The following is a 24,662-nucleotide window of genomic DNA, read 5'->3' on the forward strand; positions in this document are numbered from 1 at the left end:
GCTCCCAAGTTGGCCCAATTATCCCCCTCCCCCATACAATGACCTGTGGTTTCTGGGAGATGGTACCAGGTAGCTTGAATGTCCAGGAGTGGCCAGGGGCAGAACTAACTAGTCATTTTCACATCTGTGGCAATATGGACCACGTCATATTCTGAGTTAGATGAAAAAGCACAACATTCTCCCTAGAAGCTACCTGTTTTTCTTCTTGCTAACAAGGTGCCAAGCTCTGTTGTTTCTAGAGGTTGAAGGACCACCATGCTTTCATGATCCTCTAAACTTGGTTCTCTAGGCCAAAGCCCAGGTTGCCCTATCCTAGTTATAGCTCCACTCTCAGCTCCATTGCTCAGGTTTTAAGGCAAGGATGGAGGTCTCCCCCATTTCTTTTGCCTTGGAAGTGTTAGAGAGCCATGTCCCTCCTGAGTTACCTTTTGGTGTCTGGTCCATCTCTGACTCCTTCTGATTTTTCATGAGAAAACCTTCAAGTTCTCCATAAGCAAATAGGGCCAGGATAGTATGTCAGAGGATAGTCAGATTCGTGGTGGAGAAGGGCCTTGCCAGAAAAGAACATGATTTGGAGACAAAGAACCTGGTTTCAAATCCTGTCTCTGCCCCTTAGTATCTGTATATAACTTTGAACAAGTGGCCTTTCTGTGCCTCCTTCCCCTCATTTGTAAGGGAGAAGGGGCTGGATTATATTCATCCTTCATTTCCTCCCAGCTCTAAATATATGAGTCTAAACTGGGCTGCCATCGAAAGTTTCCATTACAAATCCTCCTTATAACTTGACTTGCCATCATGTGTGAGTGATTCCAGTGGCCTGGGAGGTGACAAAAGGGGCATAAAGAGGAGACAAGGAGAAAGGAGCAACAGCTTGGACTACAGGGGAGATGGGGAGAGGAGGGAGAAGAAACCCAAATGGAGAAAAGGGGAGCTAGCCAGCCAGAGAGTGGGAGATAAAACTGATCCAATCCCTGTATGCTCTGGGACTTTTGGCACATTAAAATGTCTTTCCTTTTAGAGTTTTTTGAGTGTTTATATTTTACTCTCCTCCCCAGGCTTTAGACTGCTTGATGGAATGTATAGGAGAAGACTCTAGTTTGGAAAGTTGAAGGAATAATGGAGTCTAGGGGGCAGCTAGATGGTTCAGTGGGTAGAGCACTGGACCTAGAGTCAAGAAGACTTCAGTTCAGATCCAGCGTCTGACACATACTAGCTGTGTGACCCAAAGTAAGTCACTCAACTTTGTTTACATCAATTTCCTCCTCTGTAAAATGAGCTAGAGAAGGAAATGGCGGATCGTTCCAGTATCTTAACTGTGTGACCCTGGACAAGTCACTTTACCTTATTTGCCTCAGTTTCCTCCTATGTAAAATTAGCTGGAGAAGGAAATGGCAAAGTACTACAGTATCTTGATGGAGTCATGAAGAGTTGGACACAACTGAGCAACAATGGAGTCCAGGAGGGAGAAAAGAGACCATTATACTTGGTTTTAAAATGTGGAGTGGCCCCAAATCCTCAGAATCCACTTTGGGTAGCAAGTCACTTGCAGTCAGGATTTTAGGGAGGATTAAAGGAGATCAATATTCCAGCTAGACAGTATCTTAGAGGCCAGCCTCCTCAATCTATTAACCAGCTTTTTTTTTTTTTTTAATAACCCTTACCTTCTGTCTTAGAATTGATACTAACTATTGGTTCCAAGACAGAAGAGTAGTAAAGGCTAGGCAGTTGGGGGTTAGTGACTTGCCCAGGGTCACAGCTAGGAAGTGTCAGATTTGAACCCAGGACTTCCAGTCTCTAGGCGCAAATCTCTAGCCACTGAGCCACCCAGCTGCCCCCTATCTCTGAAACTCTATGGTTCAATGACTTCAGATCTTCTTGGAGTTTTGGGTCTAGTCAGAAAGGAACTTTATCCCTCTCCTTTCTGGGCCTCCAGACCCTCTTTTCTGATCCCTCCTCCCTCTTTTTCCATCTCCAATTATAAACCATTCCCAGGAGGCAGCTATTTTGGCATGGGGAGAGGGCACAGCTACTCTTCTTTCTTCCCCCCCCCCCTTCCCACTCCAGAGGAGCAGCCCCTATAAAAGAAACTGGTTTCCTGGATCAGGGGAAGACTCATCCTGCCAAGTCATTGAAAGTGTTTATTTGAGAAAATCAGAATCAAATGGTCAGTGGTTTCTTCTAAGCCCCCCGGTTAATGGGGGCTTCAGAACTCTCCAAGCTCCATCTCAGGCTCTCTCCAGTTCTCTCAAGTAGCACATGTGTTTATTTTTCCAGACAGACACTTATTTCTTCTTCTTGCCTTAGGAGAAGAGCAAAGGGAGGCGAAGGAAGGAAAGAGTCAAGGTGGCAGGGACTAAAAAAGCCTGTCTAGAATCCCAGCCATTGTTTATAGCAGGAGATGTGAGCTGGAACTCTTGGACCGCCTCTCAGAACACACTGGAGCTGCTCAGCCCGTGGAGTGGGGCCATCTCGGCCAACCTGAGCAGACAGCCAGTCCACTGGCACCTTTCCTGGGGGAAGCAGAGAGTACAAGACCCCCTGGCCTCGAGGCACTTACATTTTAGGAGGAAAGATGAGACCAGAACTTCAGTGAGCATCCTACAAGGCCCACTGTGATCAGTACGAGGAGAGAGAACAAGCCAAAAATGGGGGGAATGAGGGGAGGACCAGAGCACATCTGGTTGGGGGAGCTCGGGGAAGACTTCACAAAGGAGATGACGAAGATAATAACTCACATTCATGGATCATCGCTTTACAGTTTTCAAAGCTGGGACAGATTGGAGGCGGAGGCTTTTCTTTTTCCTTAGAAATAGTCAAAGGCAGCTCCCTCCTTTGTCTCCTTGAACTTGGGACCTTTGGATGTCTGGCCCATAAGGTCTAACTAGGCAGCTTCTTGTTCCCTTTCCCAAAGGAAAACTTGAGATCAAGAGGCTAGAAAGGACAGTGGAGATTGTGTTGTTGTTCAGTCTTGTCTGATTCTTTGGGACCTCATGCACTATAGCACGCCGGTTTTCTTTGTGAGATTTTCTTGTGGTTCGCCATTTCCTTCTTCAGCTCCTTTTACAGATGAGGAAACTGAGGCAAGTAGGATTCAGCAATTTGCCCAGGGTCACACAAATCATTTGCCATTTCCTTCTTCAGCTCCTTTTACAGATGAGGAAACTGAGGCAAGTAGGATTCAGCAATTTGCCCAGGGTCACACAAATCATTTGCCATTTCCTTCTTCAGTTCCTTTTACAGATGAGGAAACTGAGGCAAGTAGGATTCAGCAATTTGCCCAGGGTCACACAAATCATTTGCCATTTCCTTCTTCAGCTCCTTTTACAGATGAGGAAACTGAGGCAAGTAGGATTCAGCAGTTTGCCCAGGGTCACACAATTCATTTGCCATTTCTTTCTTCAGCTCCTTTTACAGATGAGGAAGCTGAGGCAAGAGGAATTCAGCAATTTGCCCAGGGTCACACAAATCATTTGCCATTTCTTTCTTCAGCTCCTTTTACGGATGAGGAAACTGAGGCAAGTAGGATTCAGCAATTTGCCCAGGGTCACACAAATCATTTGCCATTTCCTTCTTCAGCTCCTTTTACAGATGAGGAAACTGAGGCAAGTAGGATTCAGCAATTTGCCCAGGGTCACACAAATCATTTGCCATTTCCTTCTTCAGCTCCTTTTACAGATGAGGAAACTGAGGCAAGTAGGATTCAGCAGTTTGCCCAGGGTCACACAAATCATTTGCCATTTCCTTCTTTAGCTCCTTTTACAGATGAGGAAACTGAGGCAAGTAGGATTCAGCAATTTGCCCAGGGTCACACAAATCATTTGCCATTTCCTTCTTTAGCTCCTTTTACAGATGAGGAAACTGAGGCAAGCAGAGTTCAGTGACTTGCCCAGGGTCACACAGCTAGGAAGGGTCTTCCTGATTCTAAGCCCAGTGTGTCTAGATACTTCCAGTGGAGATATTGCCAAGTGCCTTCCGCTCTATAGATATTGTATTTTTACCCGATTTCTCCTCATATACAATGTAACCTCTGAGAGCAGGGCATTTCTTTATATCCTTGAGCAAGTTCCTGGCACAATGAATAAATGTTTCTTGACTTTGTAAACTATAAAGCCAGCATCCCTACAAGGTGTTTGAGAACTTGGGCTGTTAATTTTTTTTTCATATTTCCATATGAGTCATATTGTGAAAGAAAACCCAGACAAGAAAAAAAGAGAGTGAAAAACAATGTGCTTTGATCTGCATTCCGACTTCCTCCATTCTTTCTTTGGAAATAGATAGCATTTTTCATCCTAAGTCCTTTGAGGGGTAGCTAGGTGGCACAGTGAATAGAGCACCAAGCCTGGAGTTTAGGAGGGTGCTTGGCACAGTGCCTGGAACATAGTAGGGGCTTAATAAATGTTTATTGGGGGCAGCTGGGTGACTCAGTGTATTGAGAGCCAGGTCTAGAGATGGGAGGTCCAGGTTCAAATCTGGCCTCAGATACTTCCTAGCTGTGTGACCCTGGGCAAGTCACTTAACCCCAATTAGCTAGCCTTGATGTGCTTCTGTCTTATAACTGATACTAAGACAGAAGGTGAAGGTTTAAAAAAAAAAAGTCTTTTGGGATTGTCTTAGATCCTTGTATTGCTCAGAATAGCTGTCGTTCCCAGTTGCTCATTCCACAATATTGCTGTTACTGTGTACAATGTTCTCCTGGTTCTGCTCACTTCACTTTGCATCAGTTCATGTAAGTCTTGGGGAAACTGTTAAATTTCCAGTGGGAGCATTGCCCCCGGGAAGTCAGCACACTGCAAATCAGGGCTTGGTCTCTTGTTGATTGCCTAGACTTAAAAGGGTGATGGAGAAGATATCAGTAATGAAGATTAAACTCAAAAGGGTGTCATGCCTTTTAGGAGAGCCAGTTAAACATTTACCTGGCTTACTCCTTGCCTATTTGTAATGGGAAAACAAAAGAAAGAACAACAGATTTGGAGACTGTGCTTCCACCTGATAATTACTCCCTGGGTGACCTGGCCTCTCCTGGCCTCAGTTGTATCCTCTATAAAGTGAGCACAAAAGGACCTCTAAGGTCCCCCCAGTTCTGTAGCTATGATGTTATGACTAAGATGCTGCTGTGCTGAATCACAGTTATCTCTTTTCTTTCCAGATCTCTCCTCTTTTCCCTCTGTACAGTGGTCATAGAAACAGGGAAACAACAAGCTACTGGTGAACAGTGAGGCTAGAAAAGTTAGAACAGAAATGGATCCCTCAGAGGGATCATCGCTGTGGCTTTAAGGACTTTAAGTCAGAAAGAACTGGTTCAAATCCCATCTCAGACACTTAATTAGCTTCATGACCCTGGACAAGTCCCTTTACCTCAGGCTCCTCATCCATAAAATCAAAAGGTTGGATTTGAGATCCTTTAAGATCCCTCCTAGCTCTAAATTCATAACACTATGATTAAATGTGAATTACTAATATTATTGCTTTTATTTTGACCATGGTGACTGACAATGACCTACAGAGAATTCTGTGAAAAGAAAAATTGATAGAGCTGGCCACAAAGTCAGAAATATTTGGGTTCAAATCTATAATAGCTCTATACGACCCTGGGCAAGTCATTTAACCTTTTACTGGCCCCCAGCCTACTCTCTAAGACAATAAACATCAGTCAATAAACATTTATTAAGCACCTACTGTGTGTAAGGGACAGCAGAGTGGTGCCATAGTGCAGAGAGTGCTGGACCTGGAATCAGGAAGACTCAGTTTTATGAGTTCAAATCCAACCTTTGACACTTACTAGCTGTGTGACTAGACAAGTCCCTTAACCCTGTTGGCCTCAGTTTCCTCATCTATAAAGTGAGCTGGAGAAGGAAATGGCAAACTAGCTGTGTGACTCTAGACAAGTCCCTTAATCCTGTTGGCCTCAGTTTCCCCATCTATAAAGTGAGCTAGAGAAGGAAATGGCAAACTAGCTGTGTGACCTTAGACAAGTCCCTTAATCCTGTTGGCCTCAGTTTCCTCATCTATAAAGTGAACTGGAGAAGGAAATGGCAAACTAGCTGTGTGACTCTAGACAAGCCCCTTAACCCTGTTGGCCTCAGTTTCCTCATCTATAAAGTGAGCTGGAGAAGGAAATGGCAAACTAGCTGTGTGACCTTAGACAAGTCCCTTAACCCTGTTGGCCTCAGTTTCCCCATCTATAAAGTGAGCTGGAGAAGGAAATAAATGGCAAACTAGCTGTGTGACCTTAGACAAGTCCCTTAATCCTGTTGGCCTCAGTTTCCCCATCTATAAAGTGAGCTGGAGAAGGAAATGGCAAACTAGCTGTGTGACTCTAGACAAGCCCCTTAATCCTGTTGGCCTCAGTTTCCTCATCTATAAAGTGAGCTGGAGAAGGAAATGGCAAACTAGCTGTGTGACCTTAGACAAGTCCCTTAATCCTGTTGGCCTCAGTTTCCTTATCTATAAAGTGAGCTAGAGAAGGAAATGGCAAACTAGCTGTGTGACCTTAGACAAGTCCCTTAACCCTGTTGGCCTCAGTTTCCTCATCTATAAAGTGAACTGGAGAAGGAAATGGCAAACTAGCTGTGTGACTCTAGACAAGTCCCTTAATCCTGTTGGCCTCAGTTTCCCCATCTATAAAGTGAGCTGGAGAAGGAAATAAATGGCAAAGCACTCCAGCATCTCTCCAAGAAAACTCCAAATGGCATCACAAAGAGTTAAGAACCCGGGGTTCTGGGACTGTGTGCCTTTAGACAAGTCTTCCATCCAGCCCTCCTCTAAAACAAAGAGCGTGTTCTACATGGCCCTCCTCCAGGGCGAGGGTTTCTCTGATTTCTTGCTTGTTCCCTGTTTGGGGAGTTGGTGGTTTGGGCTGGGGGCGAAGGGAATGTAGCTGAGTCCAGGAGTGAGTATAGGAGCAAGGAGACAAAACCCTTTGATCTGCCCCGGGCCGGATTAGGCTCTCCTTGGGGAAATGAATGTAGCCTTTGGATGTGGCTGATAGCCTTCACGGCGGAGGTGATAGCTGATCCCAACCTGAAAGTCCAGAGGAAATCACCCAAGCACACAGAGATAGGGGAGCGAGCACAAATGGAAAAGAAAGATAGAGACCCTCTTCAAAGCCTGACCAAAGATCACAGGCCCAGTGCTGGTGGGGCAGGAGGAGTGGACAGATGACAAGAAGAAAGTGCCTGCCATGTTGAATCCACAGTTCCCCCAGACACCACCTCTGAGTAGTTATTGGCCTCTTTGCCTAACCACATGAGAGGGAGTGACCAAGGAAGTTGGGTAGCTGGGTGAATAGAGAGCCAGGCAGAGGTTTTGGGTTCAAATTTGACCTCAGACACTTCCTAGCTTTGTGACCCTGGGCAAGTCACCAATTACCTAGCCCTTGCTGCTCTTCTATATTAGAACGGATACTAAGGTAGGAAGTAAGGATTTTAAATAAATAAGTGAACAAATGAATAACAGAGCACCACAGAGGGAAATGAATTCTTGGAGTCAGGAAGACATGGGTTCAAATTCTGGTTCTTGCTTCCTGAGAGCAGTGTTGATTTTTTTTTCTTTTGATAAAAGTACTGTGTGCTAGGCTCTGTGCTAAATTATTTATAATTACTAACCCTGGGAAATGGGTGCTCTGAGGAAATTGAGGCAGACAGAGAGTCAGTGGCTTGCCCTAGATCATAGAACTAGTGTCTGCAGCTGGATTTTGGATTCAGAGCTTCCTGACTCCAGGCCTAATGCCCTATCCACTGTACCACAAGCTGCCTTTCTTCAGGGGTAGGTGTTGAGGACAAATGTAAATCAGAAAGACTCATCTTCCTGAGTTCAAATCTGGACGCTTATTAGCTGGGGGAAATCACTTAGCCCTGTTTGCCTTAGTTTCCTCATTTGTCAAATGGCCTGGAGAAGGAAATGGCAAACTATCCTCTCAGAGTCAGACTGAAATGAGTGAACAACACCTCATGTAAATAGAGGGAAAAGAAGAGAGGGATCTAAAGCTGGAAAAGATCTCAGAGGCCACCTAATCCAACTCTCTCCTTTTATGGATGTGGAAACTGAGGCCCAGGGAGGTGACATGTCCAAGATCACTTAGATGGTGAGTGACTGGCAGGACTTGAACCCGAGTTTTGTGACTGGAGCCTCTGTAGCTGTAAACAATAGGATGACTGTTTCCATTTCTCAGTGCTGGTGGGCAAATCACACGCCAAGCCTTGTAAAATTGTTCCCTGTTTGTCCATAGGACATTTATTGCCCTTTAGGGAATTTGCTTTTTAATGAGTCTAATTTGAGACTGAAAGTAGGAGTTTGTAAAACAAACACTGAGAGACTCGGGGCCAAAGCCCAGAGCTGCTGTTAAGTATACAAGGTCACATGGAGCTCTTAAGGGGGCTGGGGGGAGATGGGGATTTCCATTCACCCAGGGGAATTGCAGGGCTCAAACCCAAGATGGTGCCATTGAGCCTAGGGTTCCTGAAAGGGTCAGTGAGCCCATCTCTGCCTTGATCTAGGGGAAGGCCAAGCTAGAAGACTTCTTCCTCCTATTTGATTTCCAGGCCTAAAGAATTTTTGTGGGAAAAGAATCTTCGCTTCCCCAGCTAGAAAAAGAGCTCCCTACCCCCTCAGCCTCCAGGTCCTTGAAGCCAGGAAAAAAGCAGGCTGTGCATTCACTTCTGCTCCATTGTTTTCTCTCACCCTCTCTGAAAAACAGCCTGAATGCCTCTAGTCAGCCCCTGGCCACGTGAGCAGAGAGCTGGCCCTTGTGTTAGAGCTGGCCCCTTGGGCAGCCGGCCCTCTGCTGTCAGCAGCTGAGTCTGGGAACCAGAGTCGTAAAGGCCCAATGGGAGCCGTCCAGAATCTGGGAGGGAGGAAAGGCTCCAGGACCATCCAAAGTCGTGAACTCTTCGGAGAGGCAAGGCAGCTCCAACAAGGAACTCAGGCAAGCCCTCTTAGACCTGGTTTTCCCATTAAAGTCACTGTGGAAAAGAGCGATGTCTGCTTGGAGGCCCACGAATATCTCCTCCCTCTGAAAGGTCCAGGATGAAAAGGAGGCACTCATCTTCCAGCCACGTTCCATGAGGCTCCAGGGAGTCCTACATGCCCAGTCTCAGTCTACTGCCAAGGCTTTGGGAAGTGGTCTAGGTCAGTGGCTGCTTCCACTCCTGAGGTTTCACCAGGAGCTTCTCTTCCTTTAGGGTTCAAGGAGACCTCAGAGACTCTTTAGTTCAATTCCCTTCCCTTTAGAAGGTCCTGAGACTTGCCCAAAGTCACACAATAGTCCTAGAAAACAAGTCTGCCTTGCAGTTTGCTATAACTCATATTTCTATGGCATTTCAAGGGCTACAAAGCCACCTTCCTTACAACTCCAAGAGGGAGGCAGGAAAAGCATCATTAGCTCCATTTTATAGATGTCGTTGGTACGGGAAGGAGATGATGGGATCTCTTTATGGAGGGCTTCTGAGAGCTCCTCTTTCCAGTAAGAGGGCACAGCCTTTCCTAGAGATCTGGGTTCTCTAGAATGAGTTCAGCTACTGAAGTAACCACTGGACTCTCCATCCTCCTGTACCCTGGCATAATTTTCCTGGGGAAAAAATAACAGTCACTCCAGGCTGGCAAGGCCTAAGAGTGTTCCTTGTCCATGCAGTCCATGTGATCTCTTTGGAATTTTGTAATGGGAGTTCTGTGAAGTGAAAGGGACCTTTCTTGAAACATTTAGAGTTAGTTTTTCCATTTGTTGGTGGTAACACTCAACAAAAGCCTTCCCTTAAGTCTCAGAGAAGACTTCCCCCACCCCACTCCTATAAAACTCCCTGCAACATCCTCTCCACAAGGCCCAAAGTGAAGCAAAAGTGAACCAGGAAACCTGAAAATTGAAACCCACTTTCTTCCAAGTCATTGGTTAACCAATCAAGCCCTTTATGCTTGTGGAACGAAGAGTGCTATAGTAGTAAACAGCTTGTAAGATCATATATTTATACTAGTAAGTTACCCCAAAGTCATCTAGTCCAACCACCCCATTTTATAGTTGAGGAATCTGAGATCTGAGAGGTTAGAGGACTTGTCCAAGATCATGGGTAGTCAGGATCCAGATACAGGACTCTTCACTCTAAATCACTGGACTGTGTTGCCTTCTCTCTGGTTTTTAGAGGGGGATCTGAGATCTGAGAGGTTAGAGGACTTGTCCAAGATCATGGGTAGTCAGGATCCAGATACAGGACTCTTGACTCTAAATCACTGACTGGACTGTGTTGCCTTCTCTCTGGTTTTTAGAGGGGGATCTGAGATCTAGGAGGTAGTCATGATCCAGATATGGGATCCTTGACTCAAAATCATTGGACCATGTTGCCTTCTATCTATATTTAGAAAGAGAATTTCCACACAAGGAGTCCTCTATATTGATTAAACCACAGGCTTGAACCATCTCCTCCTCCTTGGTGGCCATGGCTGCCCCTTCTCACTGCCCCCCAAAAATGTTTTTCATACCAGTTTTGTCTGATAGGTAATGCTAGTATAATAAACTTCATCTTACAAATAAGGAAACTGAGGGTCAGAAGGGGTCAGAGGACAGAAGATCCAACTCTAATCCATGTCCTCTGACTCCAAGTCTAGTGTTTATGAAAAACATTCTATACATTGCATAAAATTTGAGACAAGGACAAGAAGAGGAAGACAAGAATAGAAGAAAAGAGAGAGAAGGAAAAGAGAAAAGGGAGAGATATAAATGTTATTATTCTTCAGAAGATCTGAGTTCAAACCTTAGTGTAAAAGCAAGTTACCTCATTTTTCACAGCTCTAACATTGTAGAAATGAATAGCCTCATCAGGGTCCAAGCCTCTGGTCTATGGAATGGGAAGAAAGCATTGAGGGCTGAGATCATTCCATTTTTGCTGTATCTCCAGTGCCTAGAACAGTGCCTGAAACATAATGGATGCTTATAATATGTACTTGATTGATCAATTGATTAAACAGTCCTCCTGATTATTTCTTATAACCAAACCCCCTTGAAGAATAACCCCAGACTGACCTGAACTCTACTGAATTCCATATGCTACAGGTCACCCTAGAGTGTGCGATCCAGTAGAAGACGTTGCTTACTAACATTCTATTAATAAACATTTTGGCCAACAGATTTGGCTTGTCATATTTGTAGTTTCTCTTGCCAGCCCCTGATTCCTATTATGTTTATGGCACTTGCTTCTGCCCATTTCTCCCTAGCTGGATTAGGGCCTCGATCATTGTCTTCCTCTCTTTCTCTTTTTTTTTTCTTTTCTCATTTGTCCCATGGTGGAGTCAATTATTAACTGTCAATGTTGTTTTGGTTTTGTTTGCCTCCTGCTAAAGAAGCTGGTGGTACCATTAGATTATGGATTCACCTACGAAACAATCCACTCATGATATATTGTGTGCCTACTAGTTTCAATTGAGCAAGTATTAAGTCCCTACTATGCGCTGCATACCATGGCACTGTGGTAGGTCTTAGGGGTACTAAGGAAACTCCTTCTGCCAATTCCTTGTCTGACAATGAAAGCCGCCCTTCCCTTTTTCAAGACCAACTCTTCTGCTTTTGCCCGCAATCCCATCCCCTTCCATTTTTGCAAGAAGACTGCAAGCTCTACCATCCCCTCCTCTCTCTATCAAATCTTCAGCTTCTTCCTAGCTACTTGTTCCTTCCGTGTTTCCTTCACACATTCTCATGTCTTCCCCATCTTTAAAAAAAACTCTTCCCAGACCTTACCATCTCCTCCTATCCGGGCTCACCTGTTTGACCACTCTTGATCCATCATTCAGCTCATGTCCCCTAATTGTGCATGTCCCCCAAGCCTCTACCCTGTGCCCCGAAATCTCCTCTCTAAGTATACTCTCTTGGCAAACTCATCAGCTCCACTCATTAGTGGCCTTCATTATTATAATCTGTATACTAATAGCTAGAAGATCTATTTTCTCCCTTTAGCTTTAGACCCTTATCAAAAATTGTCTACAAAAAATATCCCAGAGATTCAGCGGGTCCAGATGTATGTCTCATGGAGAGCTCACACGCAACATGCCCAAAACAGAAACTCATCTTTTCCTCCAGACCCTCGCCCACTCCAGACTTTCCTCTCAGTGTCTGGCACCTTGTTTCCAGTCTTCCAGGTTCATCACTTTGGCATCATCCTCAATTCTCACTCTCTCTTGCCCCATTCACCCAGGCAGTTGCCAAATCTCATCATTTCTGCCCCAGTAACATCTTGTATCTCCAATTTCTTTTTTTTGCTCAACTCGTTGCTATCTTAGTTCCGTAGCTTCCCTGCTTAGATCACTGCAACAGCCTCCTCATTTTTCTTGCTATGTCTTGATTCTTTGTGACCCCATCTGGGGTTTTCTTGGCAAATATCCTAGAGTGATTTCCCATTTCCCTCTCCAGTTCTTTTTGCAGATGAGGAAACTACTGCCAACAAGGTGAAGTGACTCGACCAAGGTCACAAAGCTAGGAATTATCTGACTGAACTCAGGTCTTCCTGACTCCAGACCCAGAACTCTATCCACTGTGCCACCTAGCTGCCCCCTCATTGTACATTGCTTTGCTCCTATAGTTTGGAATGTAGGCAAGCTGACCTTCTCTACATTCCTCACATACAACAGGGCATGCCAAATTTCACATCCATGCCCTTGTACCAAGTGCTCCTCATGCCTGTAATCTTTCCTCCTTATCTCTGCCTCCTGGAATTCCTTTCTAAGATGCAGGAGTCATACCTTCTCAGAGAAAGCTTGCCTGATGCCCTCAACTCCCTGGACTTTGCATCCCCAATTAACTTGTCTTTAACCACTTTGTATTCATCTTCTCAGTGTTTATTCTTTAGACACTCATAAATGTCCTGGATGTAGAGATCAAGTCAGTATTGTATTGTTCTCTTGCACTGCATTGCTTTATATTGTAGGTATCATTCTCACTGCCGGACACATAGTAGGTGCTTGTGATTGTGGCTGGTTTGGTTAGAATCTTAGAGACTTTCCTGGGATATGAAAAGTTAAGTGACTTTCCTGGAGTCACAGAGCTGAAATATGTCAGAAAGGAGTCTTGACTGGATCCGCTGAAGGGGCTATGGAAGGACATGGGTTCAAATCTGGCCTGACATTTCCTAGCTGTGTGACCCTGGGCAAATCACTTAACCCCCATTTTTTTGAGTGAGTCTTGAAGCCCAGTCTTTTCTGACTAAATGATAAACTCTCCCTATACCATACTGCCTATTCGCATTTTACAGAAGAGGAAACTGAACCTCAGAGCAATGAAATGACTTGCCTTGGATTACATAGCACGTGAATGCTGGAGGCAGAATCCAAGCTCAACTCTTTCTAACTCCAAGGCCAACACTTAATCCACCATATCATGCAGCCTCTTAATGGGCCAAGAGAAGCGCTCTAGGGCTCTAGGCTTTGGCCAGGAGAAAGCCCACCTCTTCATCAGAGACTGGCACAAAGGAGAGAAGGGCAAGGAGTTGACAAAGGAGGATGGAGGTCATATGGTGGATGGTGGAGGATGGAGGTCATATGGTGGATGGTGGAGGACAAAGGAGGATGGAGGTCATATGGGAGTTCAGTAAGATGGTCTTCAAAGTTGCTTAGCCAGCATGTAGGGCACAAACTTTGGTGTTGCCCCACCTCTGAATTGGCAGCCACTGGGGCCACTTTCCCATCAGGAGCAGCTCTCCCAGTTCTCATCGATCCTGGGGCTGGTGGGGAGAGGGGAAGAGAAGAGGGAGCAGAATCCTCGTGACTCTTCCTTTCTCAGAACCCAGCGTGCCCAGGCCAGGAGGCCCCGTCCTTCTGGCATGAGGTGTGCATTCAGAATGAACAGATTCGAGGTGGATGCTTCTTCTTGCTCCCACGGCCTCAGCAAGGCCAGGTGACATCACTACTTGTATTAGACAACAACACAATGAGGCCGGAAGTTCCACCTATGACTGTTCCCCTGAATCAACCTTGAGTCATCATTATTCTGTTGGGGTGATAGGAGGGGGACCCTGGATGCAGGGGGCCTGGCCCCTGGATAAGGCATTCAGCCAAGCCTGCTTCTCTGTGTCAGCAGAAAAAATCAGGATATCAGCTCTCCCTCTGGCTTTAAAAGGAAAATCCTCATTGCATTATCTGTCTGGAGAGCAGCCAGGTAATTCCCTTATTTCAAAGTCATCTCTACAGTGTTTTCAGGGTTGACAGTAAGCTTCTGGCTGTCAGAGGAAGCCTCATCCATAGGCTCCTGTCTCACCTGAGCCCCTGCTCTCCTGTAGCTTCAGGCATTCTTCTTTTGTTGACTTAAACACTGTCCTTCTTAACATGACGCCATCTTTCAAAGGCAAAGAGGTTTCTTCGGAAGCCCCATCTATAAAAGAGAAGCTCCAAGTCATCTTTCCATTAGTTGGAGTGGGTTGGAGACGTCCACATTCCCCACCCGCCATCTTGGTTGTGTTGGCACAATTCTTGACCCACCTGAGCTTATGGCACAAATACAAGGGCTTTGAACACCAAATAGAGGATTTTGTGTTGGATCATGGAAGTGATAGGGAGCCACTGGAGTTTACTAAGTAGCGGGGTGATGTGGTTGGACCTGAGCATTATTAAGAAGATCACTTTGGCCAATGAATGGAGAATGGATTGGAGTAGGGAGAGACTTGAGGAGGCCAACACACCAGCAGCTATCACAATAATCAAGATTCGAGACAATGAGGGTCTTCACTGGGGGTGGGGGGGAGCCATGCCAGAGGAGAGGAGGGGGCATGTTCAAGAGGTGTTGACAAGGTGAAATTGATGGGCCTTGGACATAGCTTAGATATGGGCATGAGAGACAGAGAGGAATCAAGAATGATACCTAGTTTTTGAGCCTGGGGGACTAGGAAAATGGCGCTACCTTCAGTCATGATTAGAACGTTAGGAAATGGGGGATTTCAATATAATTTGTTTCCTTGATGATTCTCGGTATTTTATTTGATGCATTTAAAGATATGATTCTGAAAGGGGGTCCATGGGTAACTAAACCAGGTTGCCAAAAGAGGCCATAATACCAAAGAAGGGTGAGAACCCTCTCTTCTGATGTTACCTAAAGCCCTGAAAGATTAAATAATGAGACAATTAGATGGCTCAGTAGATTGAGAATCAGGCCTAAAGATGAGAGGTTCAAATCTGGCCTCAGACATTTCCTAGCCATGTGACCCTGAGCAAGTCACTTAACCCCCCATTGCCTTGGAACTAACATACAATATTGATTCTAAGTCAGAAGATTAAGATTAAAAAGAAAATGGTGATTAAAGATTAAGATTAAAAAGAAAATTAGGATTAAAAAGAAGATGATGGTAGTGGTGGTGGCTTAGCAGCTAGCCTTTAAGGAACACCTTAAGTTTGTAATGACTTTTACACATGTTATTTAATATTCGCAACAGCCCTGGGTGGTAGGTGCTGTTATTTTACATTTGAGGAAACTGAGGCAGAAAACGGCTAAATGACTTGCCCAGGGTCATGAAACCAGTTTGAGGCAGTTTTTTAACTCGGGCCCAGCACTGTCCCCACTGAGTCACTTAGCCACCTCAAGTTAAGTGACTTGCCCAGGGTCACCTAGCTAGTGGATGTGAGAAGTGAGACAACTACACACACACACACACACACACACACACACAGATCTTTCCAACTGTTCTTATTGTTGCTAATAAGAAATGACTGCTACAAAGGCCAAGATCCAAAGTATCAGCAAGGTTATTCTGGGGGAAGGGAACACTGGGGCAAAATGTCAGATTTCTTTTCTCTTACTCCCAAAGGGAAAGAGTCATTGAATAATAATAATAGTCATCTGTCAGTCATGTCCAGAATAACGAATAGGCTTTCCCCCTCCCTCCCTCCCTCCAGCCTTCCCTCCCTCTCTCTCTCTCTCTCAATCTGACTGCTGCTGCCTTCATCAGTGACCTTGGTTAGGTTCCCTATGGATAGGTGAGGTTAGACGAAAGGGGAGGTTGTGTTGACATTTCTGTGTTGTGGGAGGTACATGGGTCCTGGCAGCTGGCAGCCATGGTCCTTTAAGGAGCAGAAGAGAACTTTCACTTTGAAGAATTCTTTGTTGGTCCCATCAGTCTCCCATCCTCACATACCCCTTGCAGAACCATCCTGGGTGTCAAAAAGAAAACAGGAAGATTGTAAAATTCCAGTCTCCCTCACATCTCTTTCTTCCCTTCTTATCTATGTTCTTTCCCTCCTTCCTTCCATTTTTTCTCCAGTTTTTCCTTCTTTGCTTTATCCCTTTCTCAAATATTTTATTCATGCTCTTTGGGTTTTTTGGCATCACTGTCATTCCCCAATAATCCCCCTCCTTCCCTTCCCTGCCTCCTACCCCTCCAAACTGGACCAATAAGTCACTTAAGGAAAACAAACTGACCAACTGGCCAGGCGTGACAGTGTATATGGCATTCTGGAGGGAGGCATGCTTTACTAATAATTGTGGGATCATTGATCAGGGTGTTTAATCCAAGGGTCTTAATCTCTTTTAAGTCATGGACCCTTTGGCGGTCTGGTGAAGCCAAGGGTCCCTGAGCAGAATAATGTTTTCATATGTGTCAGGTAAGATGGGAAGAATTACATGGGCAACCATGGGATTGATATAAAGATGCCATTTTCTTTCCAAACAAAGTACATAGACCTCCTCAAAATCTGTCTGCAGACATGGGTGGCCTCCAGGTAAAGAACCCCTCATAGGTGAATCTTCCCATTTTGCAGATGAGAAAGACAAGGTCACCTAGGTCAGGATTTGAACAAAGATCCTCTCCCTCCAAATCCAAGGCTTTTTCCTATTATACCAATCTGTCTCCTTTCTAAAATCGCCATTCTTCAGACCATCTCTCATGTTTTATCTGGGAAGAGAGGCCACCCAGGATCTCTTAATAAATAATAATTCTAAATAACAAGGAGATCTCTTTCAAAGGAAAAGGATGAAGGGGTTCAAGCCCCGGCCTACTCAGCCTCAGAGCCCAGTGTTGAGGCTGGCCCTCTTGTTTTCCAAAGTTCACCTTTAGGTTTAATTTCCTGAAACTGATCTGGCTTGGTTACCCCTGGCTTTAGTTTAGTATTGCCCAGAGGGGATATGACCGAGAACAGACTCAATTTTATTAGTTTTCAGTTTTTAAAAAGGAGGAGACAAGTTTAACCAACAACATATGACTATTGCCACCTTGGCATGCCCGATTCCCAGCAGCTATCTGCTGGGATAGCAGCAAAAGTGATATTTGCTTTAAATTAAACATCTTGTGAAAATGTAGTCCCTCCCTCGGTAGAAAAGTGTGACTTGATTTTAACAGTAAGTCAGGGTTCCCCGGAAGACTCCCAAAATCTGCTTCCTTCAGTTGCAAATGATAGATTCTAGATTTAGAGCTGAAAAGGACACTGGAAGTCATCTCTCAGGCAAAGAGAGGGAGAGAGAGGCATAGACAGATAAAGAGAGACAGAGGCAGAGAGACAGAGAAAGAGAGAGACAGAGACAGAGAGAGAAAAAGAGAGAGACAGAGAGAGAGACAGACAGAGAAAGAGAGACAAAGAGACAGAGACAGAGAGAAAAAGAGACAGAGAGAGACAGAGAGAGAGACAGAGAGGTCCCTGAATTAAACCTCTGTCCCCTAACTTCAAATCCTACCTTCTGTCCCCAGGTTCTCAACTATGTGTCTTTTATAAAGCCCGTCCTTTTCTTGGGGCTCACATCAGATGCTATTGCTTTTAGCACAAGGTGGAGAGCCAATGGCAGCTCTGTAATAAAGGGCGCCCAGCATCAGCTTTTTCTCTTTCCCCCCCAAATCCAGCAGGAAGAAAGGAGTTTACAGACTTGGGAAGGGAAACACAACTTGGAGATAACATTAATGCTATTTCCTTCCTATCCAAAAAGAAATTGGAGATGCTGCTCTCCAAACAATGTTCCTGTAGCCCTCTGCTGCCTTTGATCTCCCTCCTCTTTCTGTGGCAGATTCTTGTCATGATAAATGCTAATTATTGTTTTACTGTGTAATGATGATCACTTCCGGCACTCGGCGATTGAATTACTCTGGGAGCCCCACTGTAGGCATCTGACAGAGACCTCAGCTGAAGCCTGTTGCATGAACAGGAAATTGATGGGTTTTCACTTTCAGTTCCACCTCAGATGCTCATTACCTGAGTGATCTTCACTAAGCCTCAGTTTCCTCATCTGTAAAATGAGAGTGTTAAACTAGATAGCTTCAATTCTAGGTCTGTGGTCCTACGAACATCTGAACTGAAAAGGGTGGGAATTCACCCCTATCACCACATATGGCAACTGGTTTATGACTACTGTGGGCAGCTACTGTGGATAAAATGCCCAATCTGGAGTCAGGAAGACTCATTTTTATGAGTCTAGATCTGGCCTCAGACACTTTGTAAGAAATTAACCCTGTTTGCCTTAGTTTCTCCATCTGTAAAATGACCTGGAAAAGGAAATGGCAAACCCTTTTAGTATCCTTGTCAAGAAAACCCCAAACAACAAATTAAGACTTACTAGAAAAGCCTTAGGTAGTTGTCCCAGACTCAAGTAGGTTAAATGGCTTGTCCAACATCACCTAACTAGCTATTGGAGGTTGAATTTGAATCCAGATCTTTAAAAAAAAAAACAAAAAAAAAATCTTGCCTTCTGTCTTAGAATCAATACTGTGTATTATTTTCCAAGTAGTAGAGCAATAAGGACTAGGCAATGGGGTTCAAGTGACTTGACTAGAGTCACATACCTAGGAAGTGTCTGAGGTCAGATTTGAACCTCCCATCTCTAGGCCTGGCTCTCCACTGAGCCATCCAGCTGCCCCCAAATTCAACTCTATTGACTCAAAACCAGTGAGTATGCTTTCCATTATATTTACTTTAGTCTTCAAGTCACTGCTTTACTCATACCCAATGAAGCAAACTTCCTTGTTTTCCTTTTCTCTCTTTTTCTCACCCTCCTCCAAATCTCTTTGGGCTTAGAATGGCCGGAGAGATTTAAACCTATAGAGTTTTCTTTCTAAATCCTTGCTGTCCTTAGACTGTGACCTGGGTTTCATAGGAAAAAGTTGCCCTTCAGTCTATGAGTAATATACACTCCTTGTATATAGGCTTGCTTTTTTAAGGGGGGAGGGGGGTGGCACAAAAGGGAGAAGACCACGTACTCCCAGCCCCCAGAATGGAAACATTCACAGCCTGTTTTTAAAAGAAAAAATAAAAGGGATTAGATTACATGAACTATTTGGAAACCATTTAGTAGGGCAATATAATTTTTATTTTCAGAAGCTTATGACCCTACCCTACCCCAGAATCAGGCTCCTAAGAAAACAGGCAGGGCCGGGCAAAGGGGGAAGAGGGGGATCCAAGCCAAATTTCTTTTGAAGGGAAGTAAAAGTAATTTCCTGTGTGCCCAGCTATAATTTCAGAGACCCCGGGTAAGATGAGCTACTTTTGCTGCCCTTGACCAATCGGGGGGAATTTAAGCAAAAAAGTAGCTTTCTGGTGTGAGTAGTTTGTGTGTATGTATGTGCGCACACACAGGTTCATGGAAATCACACTGGTTTAGACCCATAAGTCAGCAGTTAGAGGGTAAATGGCCTGTTTAGTTGAGTATACTATGTTGTAGTTGGCTTGTTAGTTAATGATGGTCTTTGGGTAGGAGAGATGAAAACCCTTGCTTTTCTACCCATAGAAGCTGGGTGTTCATTTGTGGGTCTCTGCTGCATTCTTGATGAAATCCAGCAACCAGAAAGGATAATAGTAATAAAGAATGCATATGGCGGGATGTCTTTTTTTTTTTTAACCTTTTTCTTCTGTCTGAGAATTGATACTAAGACAGAAGGTAAGAAACCAAGATGGTGGCTCAGTAGCAGCAAAAGCTGAAACCACTCTAACAGTCCTTCCAAACCCATCTATAAAAAGCTCCTCGAAATAACAGGAGTCAAAAACCAATAGTAAGAAGGAGTTAGGGGGCTCTCCCACTGAACACAACCTGAAAGGTAGGCAAAGAGAGAGTTGATGTTCACTGGATAAGGGAGACTGGGAAACGAAACTGCACACAGAGTGCTGGCTGACCACCCCTTAGAAGGTAAGGGTTTAAAAAAAATTGTTCTTGAAACCAGGTGACCAGAGGAGTACCTGGGACCTTCCTTGCCCTTCCTCCCCATCCAACCCCCCTCTAGGAGCATTCTTAGCAGGTGAGCACAGGTGGGATTCTTTTTTTTTTTTAAACAATGCAGACAGACCCATCTACAAAGGAGAAGACAAGATTCGTCTTTTCCTCCCTCTCCCTAAACAAACCTGAGTCTGTACCTATGTATTGGTTGGGAAAAACTCAGATACTAAGTAGTCAGGATGCAAACTTGCCATTTCCAGTTTGTTTCTTTATCGATTCCATGTATCCTATTTGAGGGAAGGCAGATACTGGTGTATCTCCTCTCTTTGGTGTATCACCCTGTGTTATATAGTGCTTGGCCCTTTGAGGGACTGGAGGGAATAATGCTAATGAGTCTGAGACAGATCCAACTGGAGACCTTTGGTAATAGCTGGGACTGAAGATGCAGCCCCTCTCACTTTACCCCTCATCAAACAACCAGCCAATCAGCCACCACGTATTGATTAAGAACCATTTATATGTTGGGCACTGTGCTAGGTGCTGGGGATACAAAGACAGAAAACAAAATAATAATTGCTAAAGATGACAACAGCTAAATTTATTTGGCTGCATGTATCATGTTAGTTTTGTGGTAGATATAAATAATCTACAGAATATCACTCTTTATACCTTTATGTCTTTGGGCAAGACACTAGGCTCAGTTTCCTCATCTGTAAAATGAAGACTAGATAGCCACCGAGGTTCTAAGACCAGTGATCACTTGCATGCAAAGGCAGTATGGGAATATTATTAACACAAATAGGATGATTAAACCTAAATTAGTTGATCTCTTTCCGACTGACAAAATACCTCCCGATAACCCTTATGAGGAGAATACCACAGGTAGCATTATTGCCATTTTAAATTAATAAAATGATAGAAAAGCACTAATATACTTTCCCTTCTATCACTACTGGAATAAATATCGCTACTGGATTGTGGTTAATCAAATTCCTAGGGTGAATTATCTGGTTTGTTGTGGGAAAACCATCTTTTAGAAAAGGAGAAGACCCCCTTTTCTCTAAGTCCTGTATGTACAAACTAAGAGTTAGATGTGATTACTGAGATGATGTTCAAGGAACCATGAGCAGCTTTTTCATCACCCCTGAGGCCCACGGAGGACATGGGCTAATGTTGCCTACAACCAGAAGCAGTAGGGTTGCAATGAAAGAGGCTTTCATGAAAAACTGGTTTCTATTCCCTTTCCTAATCATCTCACACCAGAGGCTTTGGAGGCTTGTATCAATAAATAATTGCCATTGTAAGCATTTTACAGATATTAGTTCAATTGGTTAAAAAAAAAACTGGATTGTAGGCACTACATGTTTTGTACTTGTTTTACAGAAGAATAAAATTGAGGCTTAGGTCAAATGGCTTGCCCATAGAATCATAGTTGAAATGTGTTGGAAGTAGGATTTGAACTCAGGTCTTCCTCAATGCTAAGTGGCCTTCTATTATTCCACACTTGGTTTACTAAGGATTTACAATCAAATAGCCAACATAACAAAACTTGGAAGCCTCAGGTATAATAGCAGAAACACTGACTGGCATCTGGAGACCAAGATTCTAGTCTCCATTCAGTTTCTAACTTATGCTATGAGTTAGCTTCCTTGTAACGAAGGTTCTTCATCTATAAATTAAGGTTTCATTCATTCAAAAAAAATTCTGTTTTATTTATATGTTTATATATGTTAAATATATTCATGATTTTGATAGTTTAATTAAATACAGAATTTACTCATTAAACATACTGTGTTTGTTGGCTGCTATATATGTATATATCATATAATAATTATAATTAACAGAATATAATCTAGAATGGTTATAATTAATAAATCATAGGTTTAAGAAATATGTGATGTGTTTATTAAGTATATTCTATATTTATTACATACATAATTGTGGCCATATTTTTATTATATAAATATTTATGGATTTATATTATAAATTACAGAACACAAAATAACAGGAATTTATATATTGGTGTATTTATTCTATAAATCCATCACCATCTATTTAATTAACTTACTCTGAATTATTTTTGATATGTAATATATTTTCAATACATTTTTTCAATCTATGTATTTATTGAAAACATTTCTATATTTTTTTTAAATGTCTACTGTGTGCAGAATAGAGAAGTAGAGAGTCATAGTGTTTAGATGGCTGGCCTTAGAAACTGAAAGAAGTGAGTTCAAGTCCTTTCAGGCATTTAACAGCTCTATGACCCCAGGCACCTCTTTAAGAGACAAATGAGTTGTTGATCTGCACCAGAATTTCCCTCCACTGAGGAGATCACAGATCTAGACCTTCTTCCTACTGCCAACATGTGAAGAATGATGTGTGGATAATCAGGACAGGTCTCTGCCCTCAAGAAGTTTTTAGTCTACTAGAGGCTAATAAGGATAAGTAGATGGCACAGTGGATGGAGCACTGGGTTTGAAATCTGAAAGACTCATCTCCATGAGTTCAAATCCAACCTCAGACACTTAACCATGTGGCCTTGGGCAGTTACTTAACCCTTTTTGTCTCTGTTTCCTCATCTGTCAAATGAGCAAAAGGAAATGAAACCACTCTATTATCTTTGCAGAGAAAACCTCAAATGGAGTCATAGTCAACAGAACTGAAATGAGTAAACAACAGGGGCTGATAAGGACCAATCTACCTACTTCATGGGGTAGGAGGGAGAATAAAGGGAATCAGCAAGTGTGGAAATGCTTGAAAAGCTACAAATGGCACATTGATTTATACCATGACCATTATTTTCCTACAGAATGAAGTGAGAGCCCTTTGGGGAATGGGGTAGCGATTGGGGAAAGGGGAAGAGTTATGTATATGTTAGCCCAGTTTCTGTTTCTAGAATCAGCTAGAATTCTGTCCTCTCGGATTGAGTCCTTTGACAAATCAGCTGAATTCCCCATTCCCCAGCTCTGGCAGCTGTAAATTTTATCCACATTTCACCAGTGTTGTTGTTCAGGATTACACAGAAAAGAGATGGTGACAGGATCTGCATGAAACAGCTTAGAGGTGTGGAGGAATTGCTTCCAATCTGGCTGGATGAACCACAGGTTTGCTGGGGGTTCGAGTTTTTAGTTTGTTTCATTCTTTTGATTTTGTTCATTTTCTACTTCCAAATTATCCCTAGTTGGACTTCAAGGGCTTCTCTTTTAGGGAACAACCCTGTAGAGCTCAGACTCCTAGGGGACCAGATCTAACCCATCTCTAAGTGAAAGAGACTTCCAGGAAGTACATGATGCAATTGTTGGCCAAGTTGGCAGGATGTGGACAGATCTGTTTCTAGGGAAGGGGTTGGAGAGGTAGAGCGGGATACCCAGTCTCTGGCCCAGGCAAGACAGGTTTGGGCCACAACGGCAGAACTACCGTAGAGCAAACCAAGAAACCAGCTGAGAGAACGAGACCAAGAGCAGGGCAGGATTGAAGCTGCACTTCCACCAAACCTTCAAGGCTGGGGAAACAAAAGTTCTACCAGGGGTTACCTAGGAAGGCAGCTCTTTGGTAGGAGATAGCAGAAGGATGAAGATGTGGTTATTTCAGTAGAGCTAGGGAAGAACCCCATTGAGTCAGAATATGAGATTAGACATGGAGGCTTATGTATTTATTAAAGCTGTGGTCCATACAAATGTTTAGAATGCAAGGCAGCCAGATGGCTTAGTGTATAGAAAAAGGTTTAATACAGATATATATATATATATATATATATATATATATATAGAGAGAGAGAGAGAGAGAGAGAGAGAGAGAGAGAGAGAGAGAGAGAGAGAGAGAGAGAGAGTCTCATGATTCTCAGAGTTGGTTAAATGTATCAGCCCCATGGTTTAGGCCCTCATTAATTTCAGTAAACACTTATTAAGCACCTACTGTGTGCTAGGCAGTATGCTAGGTCTTGGAGATATAATAGGCTGTTAACTAATTAGCAAACATTTATCAAATGCCATTAAGCAGTCTCCTGGATACCAAGGATACAAACGAGAAAATTTGTATAAAATACTTAGCACAGTATCTGGCACATAGCCTTAATCAGTGTTTGTTCCCTCTCTCCCTCTCCCCCATTAGACCATAACTTCCTTGAAGATAGGAACCATGATTTTGTCTGTGTATCACTAGTGCCTAGCCCAGTGTCTGGTCCATAGTAAGTGAATGAATGAATGAATGAATGGGGAAAATGGAGCAGACATGATAATTGTCTTCAGACATTTAAAGAGCTGTTGTGCAGAAGAAGCATTAGACTTGCTCTGCTTATCACTGCTGGGCAGAGTTAGGAAAAATGCTTGGAAACTGAAACGTAGCACATCTGAAGGGGCAATGGCATCCCAACCTAGAATGGGCAGCTTTGGGAAGTAGTGAGCTTCCTGTCACTAGAGGATCTCAAGTGGAGACTGGATGATTCCTTGTTGGGTACATCATAAAAGGAGAATTTATCAAGGGGTGTATTGAATCCCTCATTATCCATGGAAGTCTCATCAGGCACTGAGATGCTGTAACTTGGGTTTTGGGCTCCCCTTTTCTTTTCCACCCC

At 43.7% G+C, this 24,662-nt stretch overlaps 1 protein-coding gene across 1 annotated transcript in view; it reads left to right on the forward strand.

Annotated features, from left to right (window-relative positions):
• ABTB2 (ankyrin repeat and BTB domain containing 2) overlaps positions 1–24,662 on the forward strand; it is a 205,657-nt gene that overhangs the window by 126,975 nt on the left and 54,020 nt on the right. The gene's annotated exons all lie outside the window — the stretch shown is intronic.

Source organism: Monodelphis domestica, chromosome 6 (genome assembly GCF_027887165.1).
Source record: "Monodelphis domestica isolate mMonDom1 chromosome 6, mMonDom1.pri, whole genome shotgun sequence".
NCBI classification, from domain to species: Eukaryota; Metazoa; Chordata; class Mammalia; order Didelphimorphia; family Didelphidae; genus Monodelphis; species Monodelphis domestica.